Raw genomic sequence first — 21,369 nt, forward strand, 5'->3', positions numbered from 1 at the left:
AACTTGGAAAACAGATTCTATAACTGACATGGAAGAGCAAGAAGACAAGAAAACTCAAGACAATTCTAAAGAAGGAAAAAATGGGAATATAGCATCATTATAATTTAGACATTATGGTGTGGATGGAAGGAAAGATAAATAGAGCATCAAATAGATTAGAGATACTAGAAACAAAGTAATAGGCAAAGATTATAACAGAAATTCAAATCTAAATCTGTTTGATTTCCAAGCTCCTGTGTGTAATTTTCAGAGTAATCTTTACAAAACACAAATCACATACTCTCACTATCCTATTTAAAATCTTCTGTGATTTTCCTGTCAGTCCATTGATGTGGCAAGCTCTTCTCTTTTGGGTCTGGCCTCTGCCTGTTGGCTCAATATCCTTCCCGATTCCCCATTCCTTATTTTTCTTATTACGGTATGATGTCCCACCCATTTAGAAGAACCTACAGTTTCCTGACTTCACCATGGTTTCTTAACTCTGAGTTCTTGACCATACCATCTTGAAGACTTCCTTTTCTGCCCTCCTGCTAGAGGGCTGATTTCTGTTCTGTCCTATTGCTGTGCCTGACACCCAGTAAATAACTGTTGAATGAAATGTTTAATAACTAAGACAGAAATGGCACATTCTTGTTGGCCTGTTCAAAATGGAAGGAAATTTCCACACATGGGTCTTATTCCAGTTCAGTCACTCAGTCGTGTCCGACTCTTTGTGACTCCATGAACCGCAGCACCAGGCCTCTCTGTCCATCACCAACTCCCGGCTGCTGCCAGTAAGTCACTTCTGACTGTGCGACCCCATAGTCGGCAGCCCACCAGGCTCCCCCGTCCGTGGGATTCTCCAGGCAAGAACACTGGAGTGGGTTGCCATTTCCTTCTCCAATACATGAAAGTGAAAAGTGAGAGTCATGTCCGACTCCTAGTGACCCCATGGACTGCAACCTACCAGGCTCCTGGAGTCCACCCAAACCCATGTCCATTGAGTCAGTGAGGCCATCCAAACATCTGATCCTCTGTTGTCCCCTTCTCCTCCTGCCCTCAGTCTTTCCCAGCAGCAGGGTCTTTTCAACTGAGTCAGCTCTTCGCATCAGGTGGCCAAGTATTAGAGTTTCAGCTTCAAGCATCAGTCCTTCCAATGAATATTCATATGCAATTGAATTCTTTATTATAGCTGTTTCACTAGACTTGCTCTGGCAGACTTTACAAACAGTTTGTAAGGGGATATTACTAAATTTGTTGATGATCAGTCACTTAGAATGTGTCCAAAGTTAAGCATTTTAGATAAATTTTGAATAAGCACTTCATTAGTTCTTGCATTATACCAATTTTGTTTTAAATCATATTCTTACCACACCATGTAATTGACTAATGAAATAGATGCTAAGCTTCAATGTAATATAGTAAAGAGAATAGCTTTTAATATGAATATTAATTTTACCACATATCATAACTTCTCAGTGTTCCAAATACACATAAGAGAAGTATGTGGTTTAAATTACCTTTATCCCCTTTTGATTACCTCTAAATAGACATAAACAGCCAGTTCCCTTTCTTTCCTCATAGTATGAATGTAATAATGCATACATTATGTATTACTTGTTTGCATAAATTGTTTGAGAGGTATGCTCATTCTTTTCCTTTTATTACTGTGTTTTATAAATCTATCACTGTGTATCTGCATGTCCTTTGAGAAAAAAAAAATGTAATAGAATCTGAGGTGCAGTCCATATCAGGACACTGCTTTTGCGGCCGATTTTCAAATTGACTTAAATAGATAAGTTATAATCCAATTTCCTGTTACCAGTAAATCTTGTTAGCATTTTTCTATTACATTTTATAAGGCAAATGCTGATTTATGCTTGATAACTTTGATTCTTCTTTCACAACTTGAGTCTCAGATTAACAAGATTTTATTTGTCATAGGAAGCTATGCTGCAAGTTATATATGCATTCCTCCAGTTCCACTTATTTCTTCATTTGTAAATTATGTTTAAGGACATTAGTATATGCTAGAATCAGTGTGGTCATGCTGAGACAGTGAAGAATGAAACACATGCTCCGTGAAACAGGCTTTTATTTTAATTTATGTTAAATTGTCAGATCCTAAACTAATGAATAGCAAATGCATAACTTCAAATGGGTTCATGTGGAAATATTTCTATTTGCAGTTATCTTTTTAAATTAGAGAGTTTGCTCTTTTCTGCCTATAAAATAAATATGGTAACTTCACACCAGAGTCCAGTGTTCACTCAATGAGAGTACAGCAGACATCAAATAAAAGCAGCCATGCAACTAAAATTAAAGTTCAAAATCATTAATTTAATTATAGTACATAATCATTTGACAGTGCTATGGATTGGATTTAAAGGATGATACTGTAATTGATTGTTAATCATTAAAATGCGTGCAGTAAAGATAATGCTGCCTGGGTGGTGGTGAGTTACGATTTTATCCTATCCAGGGACCAGATTGTGGGAACAAATGGTTCCTGTCACCATCAATGAATTATGGAGGATAGAAATTGAAACAGAGGGCTGCCCTACAAACATGTGGGGCAGAATAATGACTGCCATTATGAAGGACTGACAATGTACCAGCCCTGAGCTGAGCATTTACTTACATTATCTCATTTAATCTTTACAACAATCTAAGGGAGTCTATATTACTCTTTCCATTTTACAAATGAAGGAGATGATGTTCTCAGAGTTTAAGACTCACACGTGATCATACACTGCATAATGGGGAGTGTGATCTTTCTGATTGAAAAGCCTAAGTTTGAGCTGCTATTTACACTCTCTGCAATGAAAATCTGCAAAGTGAGCTTTATGATTGTAATATGCTTGGTACTTGCCAGTCATGACATTTATAATTTACATTCTAACAGCTGTTTTCTAGGAATATTCTCTTTTCCTCAGAATTCTTTTAAGTCTGTCTTCTCCCTTTCTTCCTTTCATGATTTACAAGGGGGACTTAGTGAGTAGAATTATTTTACCTTTTCATCTATTTTATCAGATACCTGTATTTTGCAAGAAAGGAATAATAATAAAAGTCCTGTGATGTACCCTTTGGGTTACATTAGAAGGAAATTGTGGTTAGCAAGGCTGTAGATACCACTGGCTGGGAGATTTGTACCAAGCAAAGCACTCAGCGAGAATTTTAAAAAGTATTGATAGAAAAGAAATACCTTACTTCATGGAGGGTCACTCTCCCTCCCTTGTTTTTGTTTTTTCCCCTTGTCATATAGCAAACATTTCATTGTGCAGTCACTATATTTGCATTGACTGTACCTCATTGGAACTTGGAGCTTAGTGAAAATGTGATAAGGAGGTTATAGGATATTTATTTTTCTTACCAGCTGTGAATAATCTTTAGTTGCCGCATTAGTGGTGAATGGGAATTCTCTCTACTGTTGTCAAATGCCATGGATGTTTCTGTGAAGGGACTCCTGGGTACCTGTGGAATCCAGTAGATGCCTATGCAGAATAGGTGATAGGTCTGGTGTCACACCACACCTGAGTTAAAAGATACCTAACTCTGTACCTAAAAAGTTACTTAACTGATTTCCTATTTTTAACTGTATATACTTTGAATATTGTTTCTCAGAATGCTGTGTAATATATATAAGATAACTGGCCTATATTCAGTTTTTAATTGGTACTTAATGTTAGAATGTTACAAGTACTGCTCGTGTCACTAAGGATATAAAACTGATAAGTTTTAAGTCCTTACATTCTGTTGAATGAAAACATACATATAGTATAGTATAGTATGGCATATAGTATGGCAGGTGATGATAAGTGCTATGAAGAAAAGGTAAGAATTAGAAGGAAAGTGACTGAGAGAAATCATGTGTAGCATGATCAGAGAAGACCTGGTAAATTTACATTTGAATTACACTGAAGAATGTAATGGAAAGAACTGTGTGTATATGTTTGGTTCATTTAAGGCAATCTTATCTATACAGTAAGTTTGTTTTCATTTCATGATTATCATTAAATTTCTACTCTTGAACTCATTGATCAGGCTAGTTTGAACAATACACATTACAAATTACAGCAATCAGTGTATGTATATGTGTCTCTCTGTGTGTGCCCTCCGTTTATAGCCTCTAGAATCTGCAGATCGGTTGAGCCAATGGAATTATACAAAGATTCATTGTACAGACTCATTAGGTATACAAAGCAATATAAAATATGCATAGTATGAAAAGAAAAATACTTAATCATCTTAGACAAATAAAAGTTGAGTAGAGTAACTGGAAAAATACCTTCAACTGAATTCAGTAATAAATGTGTAAGAATTCCAACATATCCTGATTAGAGATTATACTATTCATTTGATTTATTAATCTAATGATCATTTATAGTTTTCAAGATCTTTCTGAAGCAGAAAAATTAGAGAATGCAGTAGTTTGAGTATTTCAACCTATTTAGAATAGTAGTGAATGTCAGTTTTATATGGATGCTTCCAACAGGTGAAAAGAAGTTAGACATCTAGATAATCTCTGGAAACACTCTTTATTGACAACATTGAAGGGCTTGTCTAGATCTCCATATATTTTAAAATAGAAGAAACAAATGATGCTATTTCTTATAAGCCAATGCTTTTCAAGAAACAAATATATTTTTCAAAACTTCCTTTTTTGGTGTTAAGAGAGAAAATATTGAGATGATTTTTTCGTATTAAGTACCAACAATGTCATTCTAGGACCAATATAACATTGATATTAATATTTAATCATATAAATGATAACAAGTAAGGTACAAAAAATGTGTTCCTAACACTTTCATTTCAGTTCAGTTGCTCAGTCATGTCCAACTTGTTGTGACCCCACGGACTACAGCACACCAGGCCTCCCTGTCCATCACCAGCTCCTAGAATTTACTCAAACTCATGTCCATTGAGTCAGTGATGCCATCCAACCATCTCATCCTCTGTCGTCCCCTTCTCCTCCTGCCTTCAATCTTTCCCAGTATCAGGGTTTTTTCAAATGAGTCAGTTCTTCACATCAGGCAGCCAAAGAATTGGAGTTTCAGCTTCAGCATCAGTCCTTCCAGTGAATATTCTGGATTGATTTCCTTCAGAATGGACTGGTTGGATCTTCTTGTAGTCCAAGGGACTATCAAGAGTCTTCTCCAACACCACAGCTCAAAAGCATCAATTCCTCGGCACTCAGCTTTCTTTATAGTCTAGTTCTCACATCCATACATGGCTATGGGAAAAAGCATAGCTTTGACTAGAGGACCTTTGCCGTCAAAGTAAGGTCTCTGCTTTTTAATATGCTGTCTAGGTTGGTCATAACTTTTCTTTCAAGGAGCAAGTGTCTTTTAATTTCATGGCTGCAGTCAACATCTGCAGTGATTTTGGAGCTCAAATAAAAAGTCTGTCACTGTTTCCGCTGTTTCCCCATCTATTTGCTATGAAGTGATGGGACCAGATGCCATGATCTTAGTTTTCTGAATGTTGAGTTTTAAGCCAATGTTTTCATTCTCCTCTTTCAGTTTCAAGAGGCTCTTCGGTTCCTCTTCACTTTCTGCTATAAGGGTGGTGTCATCTGCATATCTGAGGTTATTGATATTTCTCCCGGCAATCTTGATTCCAGCTTGTGCTTCATCCAGTCCAGCATTTCTCATGATGTGTTCTGTATAGAAGTTAAATAAGCAGGGTGACAATATACAGCCTCACTAAATTTCTCTGTCAATTTTTTGCATGCCTGTGTTCTCCATAAAAGCTAATTTTCATAGAATTATGTCTCGAGCATAGTACATGTTTGACAAATATTTATTGAATGGGAAAGAAAAGAATATTGTTATGGAAATATATGGATATGGTTGTTGTTTTACAATCGTTATGTCCAACTCTTAGAGACCTCATGGACTATAGAATCCCAGACTCCTGTCATCCTCTGTATCCCACAGTTTGATCAACTCATGTCCATCGAGTCGGTGATGCCATCCAATCATCTCATCCTCTGTCCTCCCCTACTCCTCCCGACTTCAGTTGTTTCCAGCATTAGGGTCTTTTCCAGTAAGTCAGCTCTTTGCGTCAGGTGGCCATCAGCTTCAGCATCAGTCCTTCCAGTGACTATTGAGGGTTTATTTTCTTTAGGAGTGACTGGTTTGATCTCCTTGCTGTCCAAGGAACTATCTAACCCTAACTCTAACCTTACCCTCCAGCAGCACAATTTGAAAGCATCAATTCTTAAGTGCTCAGCCTTCTTTATGGTCCACATCTCACATCCGTATATGACTACTGGAAAAACTGTAGCTTTGACTATACCAACCTTTGTCGGCAAAGTGATACCTCTGCTTTTTAAAACATTGTCTAGGTTTGTCATCACTTTCCTTCCAAGAAACAAGTGTTTTTAAATTTCATGCCTGAAGTTAAGGATGACAGTGATTTTGGAGCCCAAGAAAATAAAATCTGTCTCTGCTTCTATTTTTGGTTCATCTTGAAATGATGAGACCAGATACCATGAACTTAGTGTTTTGAATGTTGAGGTTTTAGCCAGCTTCCTCACTCTCCTCTTTCACCCTCATCAAGTGGCTCTTTAGTTCCTCTTCACTTTCTGCCATTAGCGTGGTATCATCTGCATATCTGAGGTTGTTAATATTTCTCCCAGCAATCTTGATTCTAGCCTGTGATTCATCCAGCCTGGTATTTTACATAATATACTTTTCATAGAAGTTAAATAAATAAGGTGACAATATACATCTTTGTCATACTCTTTTCCCAATTTTGAACTAGTCTGTTGTTCCAAGTCTGGTCCTAACTGTTACTACGTTTCCCACTATTAGGTTTCTCAAGAGACAGGTAATATGACCTGATACTCCCATTCTCCCATGTCTTTAAGAATTTCCCATGGTTTGTTATGATGCATACAGTCAAAGGCTTTAGGGTAGTGAATAAAGCTGAGGTAGATGTTTTTCTGGAACTTCCTTCCTTTCTCCATGATCCAAAGAATGTTGGGAATTTGATCTCTGGTGTCTCTCTTTTTCAAAACCCAACTTGTACCTCTGGAAATTCTTGCTTCATATACTGCTGAAGCCTAGCTTGAAGGATTTTGAGTAAAACCTTACTAGCTTGTGAAACGAGCACAACTGTTAAGTAATTTGAACATTGTGTGGCATGGACCTTCTTTGGGATTGGAATGACAAATTGACCTTTTCCAATACTATGCCACTACTGAGTTTTCCAAATTTGCTGACATATTGAGTGTGGCACTTTCACATCATTATTTTTTAAGATTTGAAATAGCTCAGATGGAAGCCTGCTACTTCACTAGCTTTGTTCATAGTAATGCTTCCTAAGGCGCATTTGACTTCACACTCGAGGATGTCTGGCTATAGGTGAGTGACTACATTATCATGGTTATCTGGGTCATTAAGACTTTTCATACATAATTCTTCTGTATATCCTTGCCACCTCTTAATCTCTTCTGCTTCTGTTAGGTCCTTGCTATTTCTCTCCTTTATTTTGCCTATCCTTGCATTAAGTTTCCCTTGATATCTCCAATTTTCTTGAAGAGGCCGCTAGTCTTTCTCACTCTATTGTTTTCCTCTATTTCTTTGCATTGTTCATTTAAGAAAGGCCTTCTTATCTTTCCTTGCTATTCTCTGGAATTCTGCATTCAGTTGGGTATGTATTTTCCCTTGCCTTCTGCTTCTCTTCTTTCCTCAGCTATTTGTAAAGCCTCCTCTAACAACCACCTTGCCTTCTTGCATTTCTTTTTTTGGGGGGGCAGGGCGGGTGGGGTGGGTGGGTTGTGGATATTGGCTCTGTGCAATTACTATAAGCATTGATTTGGCTGTTTCACATATTGTCAGAAGTCAAGTAAAACCTGCCTTATACTGTTATAACAAAATATTAAGTCTATAAATGCACTAAGGCTTTCCACCTTTTTTGTATACTTCATCTTCAGTGTTTACAGGAAATAATGTTTTCTCTTATGAAAAATAAAGTTCCCAATTTTTAGGAGACTGATACTGATGAGCAAACTATCCTATACCCCATAATTATTTATTAGTGTATTTGTTTATATAGCTTTCTTTCAGAATAGATCATGGGGCTTCTCAAATGGTACCAGTTGTAAAGAATCTACCTCTCAGTGTAAGAGACACAGTAGACAAAGGTTTGATCCCTGGGTTGGGAAGATCCCCTGGAGTAGGAAATGGCAACCCACTCCAGTATTCATGCCTGGAAAATTCCATGGACAGAGGAGCCTGGCAGGTTACAGTCCATGGGATTGTAAAGAATCAGACACAACTGAGCAAGCACAGGCCCACACATCATAATAGGTTATAAGCTCCATAAAGGCAGGAACCAGGTTGTATTTGTATTCTCAGTACTTGACACAGTGAAGGCATTAAACATATTGAATGTTAAAATGTGGACAAAGGCTAAAGTATCTGGATTCTCATGTCTGCATCTCAAGGCCTGGTTAAATTTTTACAAAGATATTCATTAGTATGCTAATAAGTTGATGTCCTTGACATCCTATGTAGCACACTTACTAAGTGGTATTTGTTAGGTTCAACCCCCACAATGTACTGCTATTCAATTAATTGTGTGGTGATGAGCAATAAAAATTCCAATTTAGCATACCCTCATTCTAGCTCATTAATGATCTATAGTTGATTATATAATTTATTGATACCAATGATTTGTTTTTCTGGTGTCAGTTTAGCTTTGTCTTGAGGAATAAGCCTGTTTTAAAAATAAAAGTGATAATAATAAGCCTCTGTCAAAGCACTTACCACATGTGCTATTTTAAAACCTCTGTTTGGCAAAACATAATATTCTATCCCTCTATTGGGTAATCACAGCCAACTTCCCATTGAAATGTTCTGAGAGATTGTGAAGAATAGAACACTGATTGGCATTATTGACATCAATATTTCATTTGCATTTATTTATGGATATAACAAATATTCTTAAGCATCTACAGTATAGCACTGTGCAAAGATCTGGATACATAGAAGTGAACAAGACTGACATGGTCTCTTCCTTAATAGAACTTACACTATAGTAAGGAATGAATATCTTTTGAAACACATTTTAGAAATATTACCCCAGGATATCTTTTATATTTATCTAAAAGTTAGAAAGATGTGACTTGGTTAATTTTTTAATGAGTATAAGTTTTAAAATTTTATCTCTACCTGAAGCATTCTTAATTTAAGCAAATTATAATATTATGACTGTGGTTTATTAACTCCAGTTTTCCCAGCAGCAAGATTACTAACTTTGGAAACCAGTATTAAAGAATTAGAGGCTTCTCTGGTGACTCAGACAGTAAAGAATCTGCCTGTAATGCAGGAGACCTGGGTTCAATCTCAGGGTTGGGAAAATCCCCTGGAGAAGGGAATGGCTACCCACTCCAGTATTCTTGCCTGAGAAATCCCATGGACAGAGGAGCCTGACAGGCTACAGTCCATAGGTCTCAAATGTTGGGCACGACTCTGCTACTAAACCATCACCACCAAGATGAACAGGACCAAAATTTAAGAAACTAAATAGGAGGCCTCAAAAAAACAGAGTGTAAACTTTCACAAATCTATCTATACTAAGGAAAAAAGATTTGATATTTCAGAACTATCAATAGAAAGGGCTCTGGTAAGTGCCCCAACTTTTATTTTGTACTAGCAAAAGGGCTCCATTGGTGATGGACAAGGAAGCTTGGCATGCTGCAGTCCATGGGGTCACAAAGAGTCAGACACGACTGAGCAACTGAACTGAACTGAACAAAAAGCCGTAGAATGAGGGCCAACTAGAGATATATGGAGGTTTTAAAACACCTCAACCCAAACCTAATTGAGATCAGTTACATTTGATTATACAACCAGTCCCCTTATCCTATTTTATCTAGGAGAAAGGTGATTTCCACCCCCCAGAGAAAGATAACATCTAAAGTCTGTATAATTTTTAATATACAATGTAGGACATTCAAGGAAAACAGCATATGAAAGATTGTACAGAGAGTAAAACCCTAGAGATTAAAAATATATAACATAGTTGCCAGAGGAGAAGAATGAGGAGAAGGGATAGTAAGGTGTTTAGGGATCACATGTACACATTGCTATATATTAAATGGATAACCAACAAGATCCTATTGTATAGCACAGGGAAATATACTCAATGTTATGTGGCAGCTTGAATGGGAGTGGAGTTTGAGGGAGAATGTATACATGTATAACGCATGGCTGAGTCCCTTTGCTGTTCACCTGAAACTATCACAACATTGTTAACTATACTCCAGTATAAAAAATAAAGTTTAAAATAACTTAAAAGAAAATAAAAGTAGATAATATAGACCCACGAATAATCCAGAAGCTGAAGTAGCAGACAGTGATTATAAGGTAATTATGATGGATAGTCTCAAAGCAATAGATGAAATGATGGAAAATCTTATCAGCTTATTTAATTAGTGGAAAAAATCAAGTTGAAATTCTAAAAATTAAAGATAAGATAAATTAAGAAATCAACAGACTGGTTAAATAACATGCCAAACATAGAAGAGAATATTAATGTATTAGAAGATATATCAATAGCAAATATTCAAAGCAAACCCAGAAAGAAATAAGATAGAGGTACAGACAAGAATATGAGTCACAGTAGACATAATATCATTTATATATGAATAATGGGAATTTCATGAGAAGACAGAAATAACAGACTAGAGAAATATTTGATAAAATTAGTGGCTAAGGTTTTTTTCAAAACTGATGAAAATTGTTAAATCACAATTTGAAAAAAGTATGAACCACAGGGGTGGCTAATACAAAGACTTCTGTGCTAAGAACATCATAGACAAATTTCTGAAGACAGAGGGACCAGAAAAAAAAAAAAAGTTAATAATCTTCTAAAGGGCATCAATAAGATTAAGATAATTAATTTTTCAATTAAAAAAAAGGGATCTAAATGATCTTAGGCAAATAACTATAAATGCTGGACAAATACTTAACTAGAATTATATACCAAAACAATACTATTCAAAATTGAACATTTAAAAAAAAATCTAAAAAAACAACAATGTTTGGAGACAAAAGAAAAGTGATCAGAGATGGTAATACAGAAATACAGGAAAGGATGGAAAGAGTAAATATACAGTACATAGAAATGAATACTGAAGATACAAATATTAATAATATTTTAGAATATTAAAAATAATGCCTAAAATTAAAATGCATGATGACAACAAAGCAAAAGATGGCAGATTAATAAGCCTAAAGTGCTATAAGGTTCTAGTTTTTAGGTAAAAATGATAAAAGTAATAATTTACATTAGACTGCAACAATACAAGGCTGCATATTTTAGTATCTAGAAAAGCCACCAAAAACAGAGTAAATATTCTAAACTAAAAACTTGATAGAAGAAAAGTAAAATAATACAAATAATCTAAAGGAAGTAAGAAAGAAGATAAAATGGGACTTAAATAGACAAAACAAATATCAAGACAGTAGATATACACTAAAATATTTCCTTAAATGTAAATACAATGTATGCTTTGATTAAAAGACTAAGGTTGTTTAGACTTGCCTTAAAAATAATGATTTTAGCATTGAATGCAAAATGATAAAAAAAAGTAAACCAAGAAACATGATGTAAAAGAAAAGCTTCTGTAACCTTACTGATGGAAAACAAATCAAATTTTAAAATAAGAAGGCTGGACTTCCCTAGTGGTCCAGTGGCTAAGTATCTACCTGCCAGTGCAGAGAACATGGGTCCAATCCTTGGTCCAAGAAGGAGCCACGTGCCACAGGGCAACTAAACTGAGGCTGCGCTCTAGAGTCCAAATGCCACAACTACTGAAGCAGGAGCCTAGAGACCACGCTCCACAACAAGAGAAACCACCACAATGGGAATCCCATGCATCATAACTGGAAAAAGCCCACACACAGTAATGAAAACCCAATGCAACCAAAAATTAATTAATTCATAATTTAATAAATAAAATAAAATGCTTTATCAGAAATAAAGAACATTTCACAAGAGTAAAGGGTTTTACCACTAGATATATATCAAAATTTTAAATCTGCATGCACTCAATAACAGCACCTAAATATATAAGGAAAAAAACCAGTGCAATTAAGAAGCAATATAGGCAAATCCACAATTATCTGGAGGATTTTAACAAGCTTCTCTCAATAAATAACTGATAGAACAAGCAAACCCCAAATCAGCAATGCTATGTTAGATGAGAACAACACAGACAGTATGTCACCTAAAATGTCTCACACAAAGCAGACTGCTGTCAGAAACATTCTCTTCATTCCTGGCCTGGCTTCCCATTCTCATATGCACATCTATAATCACGGGTCTCCCTCTCTGGAAGACTTTCCTCTTTCCCGTGGGAAAACACCAACTCTTCTAAACAAGGCATACTTATTTTTGGCCCTTTCCTAAGTCTGCAGGAAATTCCAGGTGTCTTGTCTTCCAGATGACTCATGTTTCCAGGATCTAGGTAAAGGATGGTTTCTAGGCCCCATGGAAAAAAGAGAATATAAGACCTCTCAGTCAAGTTTTATTTTCCATTAGTGAGAAGATGGAACTGCTATTTCCAGAGCTAGTAACCTTTTAATGACATTTAACTCTCAAAGGCAAACATGCTATCAATTAAAAAAAGAATAGCTATCTGACAATGAGCCCTAACTTTAGCATATTTAATCCTGCACCCTCTTGATTGCACCAAAGAGCACTGGGCTTTTCCTCTTCTGTCAGCCAAGAGTCACAAAAAATAACATACTAGTTCTCAATGGCTGCTTCCACTGCTACTCTGGGGATTACGCAGGCTTTAATTACTTGGGTCTTTCTCTAATAAAAGGAGAGTAAAACAGTTTCAGTGTTTTCTGATCAAATAAGGATGCTTTCTTCTCCCATGAGAAAGAGGAGAAAGAGTAATGGGCAATTTACCAGCTGAATGAACTTCTGTGATACTCTTGATAGCTGTTCAAACATGTCCAGATGAAACACACTAGAAAAGATTTTCTTGAGGGAAGAAGAGAGGGGCAATACAAGGGTATTGGGTTTAAGAGGTCCAAACTATCATATATAAAATAAGCTACAAGGAAATATTGTATAACACAGGGAATATAGCCAATATTTTAATTATAAATGGAATATAAACTTCAAAAACTGTAAATCAGTATATTGTACACTTGTAACTTATATAATATTGTATATCAACTATATTTCAATTTAAAAAAAAACAAGATTTTATTATCACAAAGAAATATTTGGCTAGCACCAACTAAAATAGTGACTTTTAACTGTTAGTGTCTAGCATATGTTAAAAATAAATAAATAAAAGGAAAACGTAAAAAATGTTGGATTCTTAAGCAAAAAAAGAAAAGGGGGATAAACAGATGGATTATATAAGATCTATTGATACTTCCATGTAGATTAATGATATTTATATTGATAATACAATAACAATTAAAACATGGTGCCTAAACCATGTCAAATATTGTTCTAAGCCTTTGCAATCTACTATGATGCTTATTTTACAAATGTGAAAAGTAATTGTAGGAGAGGTTAAGCAGCTTGCCCAGAGTCACAAGATTAATGAGTGTAAAGAGGGATTTGAACCCAGTTTGTTTGGGGAGCCTATATGGGAGGCTATACATCATTGTGCTATAACAGATTCAAAGGTAAAGGATGAGTTTTAGTAAAACTTTTATTCAGCAATGCACTGTTGAGACACCTTATTTTGGCTTCCTCACAAAAGTATGTAATAATAGATTTTCTTTAGGATCTTCCTAATAATTCCTTGGTACTGCATTTTTCCCATTTTGACAGCTCTCCACAAGACATCAAGGTATAGAATTTGAGCTAGAATCCAGATCTCCTGACCCCATCCAGGGCTCTGTCTAACATGTCATCAAACTGCACCATTGATTTTTTCTATCTGGTACCATGTTTCTGCAATTATTATTCATATTCTCACTTATGTGTATTTCACAGAGTTCAGTTTTATTACATAGATACATAAAAGAGCCTAATTCATTATCATGTCTTGGAAACCAGCTTTTCTGTCACTGTGGCAGTTTGCATTGCATCACTCAAAACATTCTGAATATGCTTTGAACTGATAACAGTAACACTGAAAACTAAATCTTTGTAATTCTAGCCATAAACCTTCCAAGGAATAAATAATTTGATTTCAGCATTTGGTAACATTCTATTTACTCAGTATACGGTTTTCATCTTTTATTTTAGGGAACACAATATTGGTGAAGCCCCCTGCCTTCTCTGCATAGTCTATTCTGGTTTTGTTTGCCTTATAGACTTCCATTTATGACCAGACATAATAATTAATATTTCCCTATAGAAAAGTACATTATAATAATATTAGAAATGTTGATACCTTACCAAATATTTGTCAAAACCTGTGGATAGTTGCCTTCAGAATATTAGAAATTGCTTTGTTAAATATGAGGTCATGAGACATTTTTCTGTAGGCTCTGATAGTTGGGAAATAATAGAATGGCTTCACTAGCAAAATAAATCTTGGATTGGAATGTGGTTTACAATGCAACTTAAAAGTGATTCAAAATTACACTTTAAAAAATGGTGAAATGCAGAAGTTTTTCAACCCTGTCTGTAGAACTTTTTCTGGTATGTTAAACCTCTGAAGTAATAACAAGAACTATACTTTGGCATAAATTTACAGAACAAAAGGAGAGTGAGCTTTTTTACTACTGAGTAGGTATATTGCTAGATGGAGGATTTGTAGTAAATCCCAACAAAATTGCAATTTGGGTTGAAATATTTCATAGTGGAAGCAGTGCTTATGGCTGTGAAAGGCTTCAATGGCATTTCCAAAGATAAACACTGCCTATTCTGTGCCCCAATCAAAATAAAAGGTCTGCAGTAACAGACCCAGAGTGGATGTTATTACATTTCATTTTTAATGCTGATTGAGTGCCTATGCTTTGGCTTCTAAAAAAACTGACTATTCTATTTCCGTGGTGGATTTTCTTTTCCACATTTTGCAATCAAAGGTAGACAAACAGAGGCCCCTTCAAAGGCTTTCTTACTATGTAGCTTCCATAAACAAGCCCTGGGTTTCCAACCAATGCTCTAATACAAATGAGTATTGTCAGGAATGGTCTTCAAAATACTAAAGTTTTTTTTTTTTTAAACTATTTTCAAAAAAAAAAAATCATACAAAAGACCAGACCATTGTTTAGAACTAGACTGTAAATGTTGTACTTGAGCGACTGAGAGGTTTAGGTAATCAGGTTCTCTGAGGCATTAATTCATGCATTGACATTGAGGAACAGTGTTAGTATTTAATGCGAACAAAGAATAGATAAAATGAAACTGGTGACTGAACTGACAACATCCTGAAAAGAGGCGATCTTTAGTTTACCACTGATTCTCAAATGTACAACAGAAAATTTGACAGATAAATATTTAATATTTTAAGGAATGGATGAGCTCTGTATTAGAAGTTGGACTCTACCCTGTAAGCATGAGAGACCCCAAAGAACTTCAAAAGAAAATCAAATGCATACCTTAGAAGATAACTAAGTTAAGTGGTCTGGAGCAACTGGTCTATCAGATGCAATTGACATAACTGAGAATATTCTGTCCAGAAAAACAAAGATTTAGAAAGCTATAATTACTCTCCAAATATATGAAGTTCTACTCAATGACAAGAAGAATAAACATCTGTGTAGTTTCAAGAAAAAGAATCAGAACTAATGGGTGAATATTTAATGAAGAACAATGGAGTTCAATTTAAAGGAAAATGTGTATGTTTGTTTGTTTGTTTGTTTTTTTAATTTAGAGCTGTCCAACATTGGAACAAGCTGTGTACTGTGAGTGGGGACTATATCACTGTAAGTGTTCAAGCAAAGTTTAGCATGAGTCCCGAAAGCCAAAATTCTTGTTGTATCCCTGTATCTAAAACATATTTATCACACTGAAAGATTTAACACATGCGTATTGAATGAATATAGCACAGACTTGGTAGAAATCTCTCAGGCATATTGTAGCCCTGCTCATTACCCGCTGTTTAACATATACCTCTGTTTTGTTTGCAGAAACCCTACTAGTTCCCTATAACTTAAAGTTAGTAGGTGGTACACTGAACCTAAAAACTGAACTAAAGTCATATGTATTTTTGTCCCTAAATAGCCAAGATGAATGAAAATTGTCTGTAAAGGAAACTATAGTTTTAGAGAAATTAGTTTTATTATTACAGAAGATTGTACTTTTACTTCTTAAGTATCCCCTACTTGTCACTTGAAAGTTAACCTGTTTTAAAGTGTTTAATATATTTTCATGAATGATTTAACTTTGCAAATAACTTTGGTAAATATTTGATATGCTGTTATTAAATTTTCTTTTGCTGACCTAACCTTTTGACAGTTATTTTACTTTAGCCTGATCTTACTAGATTTAAGTCATTTCCACATTTGGATAGTCATTCAAAAGAAAGATTTGAGAGAATATGGGTGTTTATACCTTCTTATTAAAGGTTATCTATCCTAGAAACTTACATTTTTCTAGATAAAGTCAGTCCAAATGGCAGGCTACTATTCTGTTGCTATTCTGCTGCAATAATAGGATCAACTTAAACAGATCAAGGGAAAAAGAGTGTCAGAAACACAAAGAAATATCTTGTACAATATACCTTAACCTTGCCAGGGAGATATGATCTTTTTTTCCCCCTTAAGAAGCCAAATAACACAAGGCAAGTTTTGGATTGTTAGTGAGAAAAAGAAATTAGTGAATTCTTATACAATTTCATTATAAATTATATTCAATATCAAATTTAATAGATTTGTATCATTTATTTTAGTGAAAAATAACAAATTGGCAAGCATATATTTCTCTTCTCTTTTAAATTTCCCATATATATATATATATATATATATGGGAATGGGGTATATTTTATCAGCATATATATATACATATATATGGCATATATCATATGAACATATATACACATGAAAATATGAAGAGCTTGATAAAATCATAATAACTTGTTGACAAAAGGGAGACAGTAGCAAACTGGAAAATTAAAAGGAAATATAAGAAGATAAAATATTGGACAAAATAAGATTAAAGTAGAAATCAATGAAATAACAAATACAAGGATAGGATCTGTCTTTTCCAAGTTCAGAAACCTTATGTGCCAATTTCAGAAGTGTGCTTTCTGGCAATCATGGAGTTAATTAATTAAAGAACTACTTCCAGAACAGCTGATATAGTGGGACTGAATTTTTCATCCCACTTGCTTTGACTCAACAGACGAAACCCAAGTGTTGTATTTTAAGAAAAGAATTTTCTGCATAGAATAAACTTACAATGTAGAAGGGGGAATCTAAGACAAGAAGTAGTTTTTGAAAATGTTGGATGTTAATAGGAGACATGGTGAATGCAAGTTAAAAAAAAATAAAGAGTTCAAGTTTACATTAAGAGAAAAATGCACTGGAGTTCTCAAACTAACATAGACTCTTATTTTGACAATAAAAGGTAGCATGTAACAGCTTCATTTTCATTCATTCTGAAACGGAAGTGGCCAGTCAGTATACTGTCAGTATATCACCCAGCAGGCTCCTCTGTCCATGGAATTTCCCAGGCAAGAAAACTGCAGTGGGTTGCCATTTCCTCCTCCAGGAGATCTTTACCACCAGGGATCAAACCTGGGTTTCCTGCATTGCAGACCCTTCCATTGCAGGCAGTCTCCTGCACTGCAGGTGGATTCTTTACCAACTCAGCCACTAGGGAAGCCTTTGATGTGGTATGGTAGATGGTCAATAAGTGTTAATAATTTCTATTATGTTTTCACTTATCTATCCTTTGTTTAACTATGTCTAGTAAAATTCATTCAGAGGTTTACAGAATGAAAAACATATGTTTGCACTAGCTATAGAATACTCAATTTTATTTACATTATATGACATAAGTTGATAGCATAATTAATTGGTCCATAATTTGTTGATTTCATTGTTATGTTGTTGTGCTCAGTCACTCAGTTGTGTCTGACTCTTTGCAGCCTCTGTAGCCAACCAGGCTCCTCTGTCTATGGAATTTTCCAGGCAAGAATACTGGAGCAGATTGCCATTCCCTACTCCAGAGGATCTTCCCGATCCAGGGATCAAACTCTCATCTCTTGCGTCTCCTGCACTGGCAGATGGACTGCTTACCACTAGCGCCATGTGCTATAACATGGAAGGCCGGTTGCTATAACATGCATTATTTAAAAAAAAATCCACACACAGTTCAGTTCAGTGGCTCAGTCCTGTCTGACTCTTTGTGACCCCATGGACTGCAGCATTCCAGGCCTCCCTGTCCATCACCAACTCCCGGAGTTTACTCAAACTCATGTCCATTGAGTCAGTGATGCCATCCAACCATCTCATCCTCTGTCATCCTCTTTTCATCCTACCTTCAATCTTTCCCAGCATAAGGGTCTTTTCTAATGAGTGAGTTCATATCAGTTGGCCAAAGTATTGGAGTTTTAGATTCAGCATCAGTCCTTCCAATGAATATTCAGGACTGACTTCCTTTAGGATGGACTGGTTGGATCTCCTTGCAGTCCAAGGGACTCTCAAGAGTCTTCTCCAATACCACAGTTTAAAAGCATCAATTCCTCAGCTCTCAGCTTTCTTTCTAGTCCAACTCTCAGATCCATACATGACTACTGGAAAAATCATAGCTTTAACTAGATGGACCTTTGTGGCCGAGTAATGTCTCTGCTTTTGAATATGCTGTCTAGGTTGGTCATAATGTTTCTTCCAAGGAGCAAGCGTCTTTTAATTTCATGGCTGCAGTCACCATCTGAAGTGATTTTGGAGCCCAAGAAAATAAAGTCTGTCACTGTTTCCACTGTTTCCTCATCTATTTGCCATGAAGTAATGGGACCGGATGCCATGATCTTCATTTTCTGAGAGTTGAGTTTTAAGCCAACATTTTCACTCTCCTCTTTCACTTTCATGAAAAGGCTCTTTAGTTCTTCTTTGCTTTCTGCCATAGGGTGGTGTCATCTGCATATCTGAGGTTATTGATATTTCTCCCGGCAATCTTGATTCTAGCTTGTGCTTCATCCAGCCTGGCATTTCTCATGATGTACTCTACATAGAAGATAAATAAACAGGGTGACAATGTACAGCCTTGATGTACTCCTTTCCCTATTTGGAACCAGTCTGTTGTTCCATGTCCAGTTCTAACCATTGCTTCTTGAATTGCATACACATTTTCAAGAGGCAGTCAGGTCATCTGATATTCCCATCTCTTTAAGAATTTTCCACAGTTTGTTGTGGTCCACACACAAAGCCTTTGGTAGAGTCAGTAAAGCAGAAGTAGATGTATTTCTGGAACTGTCTTGCTTTTTCAATGCTCCAACAGATGTTGGCAATTTGATCTCTGGTTCCTCTGCCTTTTCTAATCCAGCTTGAACATCTGGAAGCTCATAGTTCACATACTGTTGAAGCCTGGTTTGGAGAATTTTGAGCATTACTTTACTAGTGTGTGAGATGAGTGCCATTGTGTGGTAGTTTGAGCATTCTTTGGCATTGCTTTTCTTTGGGATTGGAATGAAAACTGACCTTTTCCAGTCCTGTGGCCACTGCTGAGTTTTCCAGATTTGCTGGCATATTGAGTGCAGCACTTTCACAGTATCATCTTTCAGGATTTGAAATAGCTCAACTGGAATTCCATCACCTCCACTAGCTTTGTTCATAGTGATGCTTTCTAAGGCCCATTTGACTTCACATTCCAGGATGTCTGGCTCTTGGTGTGTGATTACACCATCGTGATTATCTTGGTCATGAAGATCATTTTGTACAGTTCTTCTGTGTATTCTTGCCACCTGTTAATATCTTCTGCTTCTGTTAGGTCCATACCATTTCTGTCCTTTATTGAGGCCATCTTTGCATGAAATATTCCCTTGGTATCTCTAATTTTCTTGAAGAGATCTCTAGTCTTTCCCATTCTATTGTGTTCCTTCATTTCTTTGCACTGATCACTGAGGAAGGCTTTCTTATCTCTCCTTGCTATTCATAGGAATTCTGTATTCAAATGGGTATAGCTTTCGTTTTCTACTTTTCCTTTTGCTTCTCTTCTATTCACAGCTATTTGTAAGGCCTCCACAGACAATATTTTGCCTTTTTACATTTCTTTTTCTTGGGGATGGTCTTGATCTTTGCCTGCTGTACAATGTCACGAACCTCTGTCCATAGTTCTTCAGGCATTCTGTTTATGAGATCTAATCCCTACAATCTATTTGTCACTTCTGCTTTATAATCATAAGGATTTGATTTAGGTCATACCTGAATGGTCTAGTGGTTTCCCCTACTTTCTTTAATTAAAAAAAAAAAACCTAACAAGCCAGAAGTTTTTAAAATTGGTAATATTTTCCGTATGTAGAATTCAATAGCTGCAGTTTCTGTTGTTTTTACAAGCTGGGTTTCACCTAGCCTATATGGCAACATGAATCAATTAGAAAAAAGATCTCCTTGTCTGATCAGTTGCAGCCCTGATGGTACAAGATTGGGTATACAGAAGGAAACTTTGGAAAGAAAAACACCTTCTTTCCTCTGGACAGATGAAGCCTACTCTAGGACTCATGATTTGGTTGTTGAAGAACAGACTGGATTTTAAGCCATACATAATGGCCTGTCTCAGAGGACCTTGTCCCTCTGCCTAACTGTTAAACTATAGTGCCTTTGTTTAGCTCACAAGGAGATAATCTGACCTTGCCCACTTGTGAATGACTACAAAAAGGAAGAGATTAACATGTCCCTTCCAAAGGATGGCCTTTCCTGGAGATGTTTTCCAAGTTTGAAGACCCTTTTTACTTTACGTCCTTGCTGTGTCTCCCACTCTATTCGGCCTTTTCCCTTTCGTTCCTCACCATTTCTTTCTCTGGTTCTATAAAAGAACCTAGCGTACAGATACTGACAAGATGGCTACTTTAAGACATTAATCTGCCATATTTTTAGTGAGCCAGCTTTAGAGTAAAGTCGTATTGCTTACCTCAACACCTTGTCTCTCGGATTCATTAGCCTGTTGTGTGTTGAGTAGAGCAAGCTAGGACTCAGTAACATTTCTATGAAGTCACTACCCGCCATTCATAAGATTGGTTCAAGTCTTTCATTAAAAAAAAATAAAAATAAAAAGGAATATTTATAACCTGCACAATTGTGATACAGAAATAATAATTTAAACTTTCAGATGTGAGACTTCTTACTTCACATTTTGGTTTTGCTGAATAATTCCCTCAAGTAATAATTTTGTGTCCTACAATATTTTCACAATAACTAACAAGTATATAACTTACCAAAGTAGAATATATCCATAAGCCCATAGTTCTCTAAAGACTTTTAGCTCACCAGAGTTATTTTAAAATGGATA

At 35.8% G+C, this 21,369-nt stretch overlaps 1 protein-coding gene and 1 long non-coding RNA gene across 2 annotated transcripts in view; one reads left to right on the forward strand and one right to left on the reverse strand.

Annotated features, from left to right (window-relative positions):
- Nucleotides 1-21,369, forward strand: part of NEGR1 (neuronal growth regulator 1) — a 1,022,884-nt gene that overhangs the window by 715,600 nt on the left and 285,915 nt on the right. The window lies entirely within an intron of this gene.
- On the reverse strand, nucleotides 7,716-19,303 carry LOC120856997. Its single transcript, XR_005719541.1, has 3 exons — nucleotides 19,210-19,303; nucleotides 18,025-18,028; nucleotides 7,716-7,726 (listed from the first exon to the last, which is right to left on the reverse strand). It is a non-coding gene; the product is annotated as an uncharacterized LOC120856997 (long non-coding RNA).

This window comes from Oryx dammah, unplaced genomic scaffold, assembly GCF_014754425.2.
Source record: "Oryx dammah isolate SB20612 unplaced genomic scaffold, SCBI_Odam_1.1 HiC_scaffold_28, whole genome shotgun sequence".
In the NCBI taxonomy this organism is placed as follows: Eukaryota; Metazoa; Chordata; class Mammalia; order Artiodactyla; family Bovidae; genus Oryx; species Oryx dammah.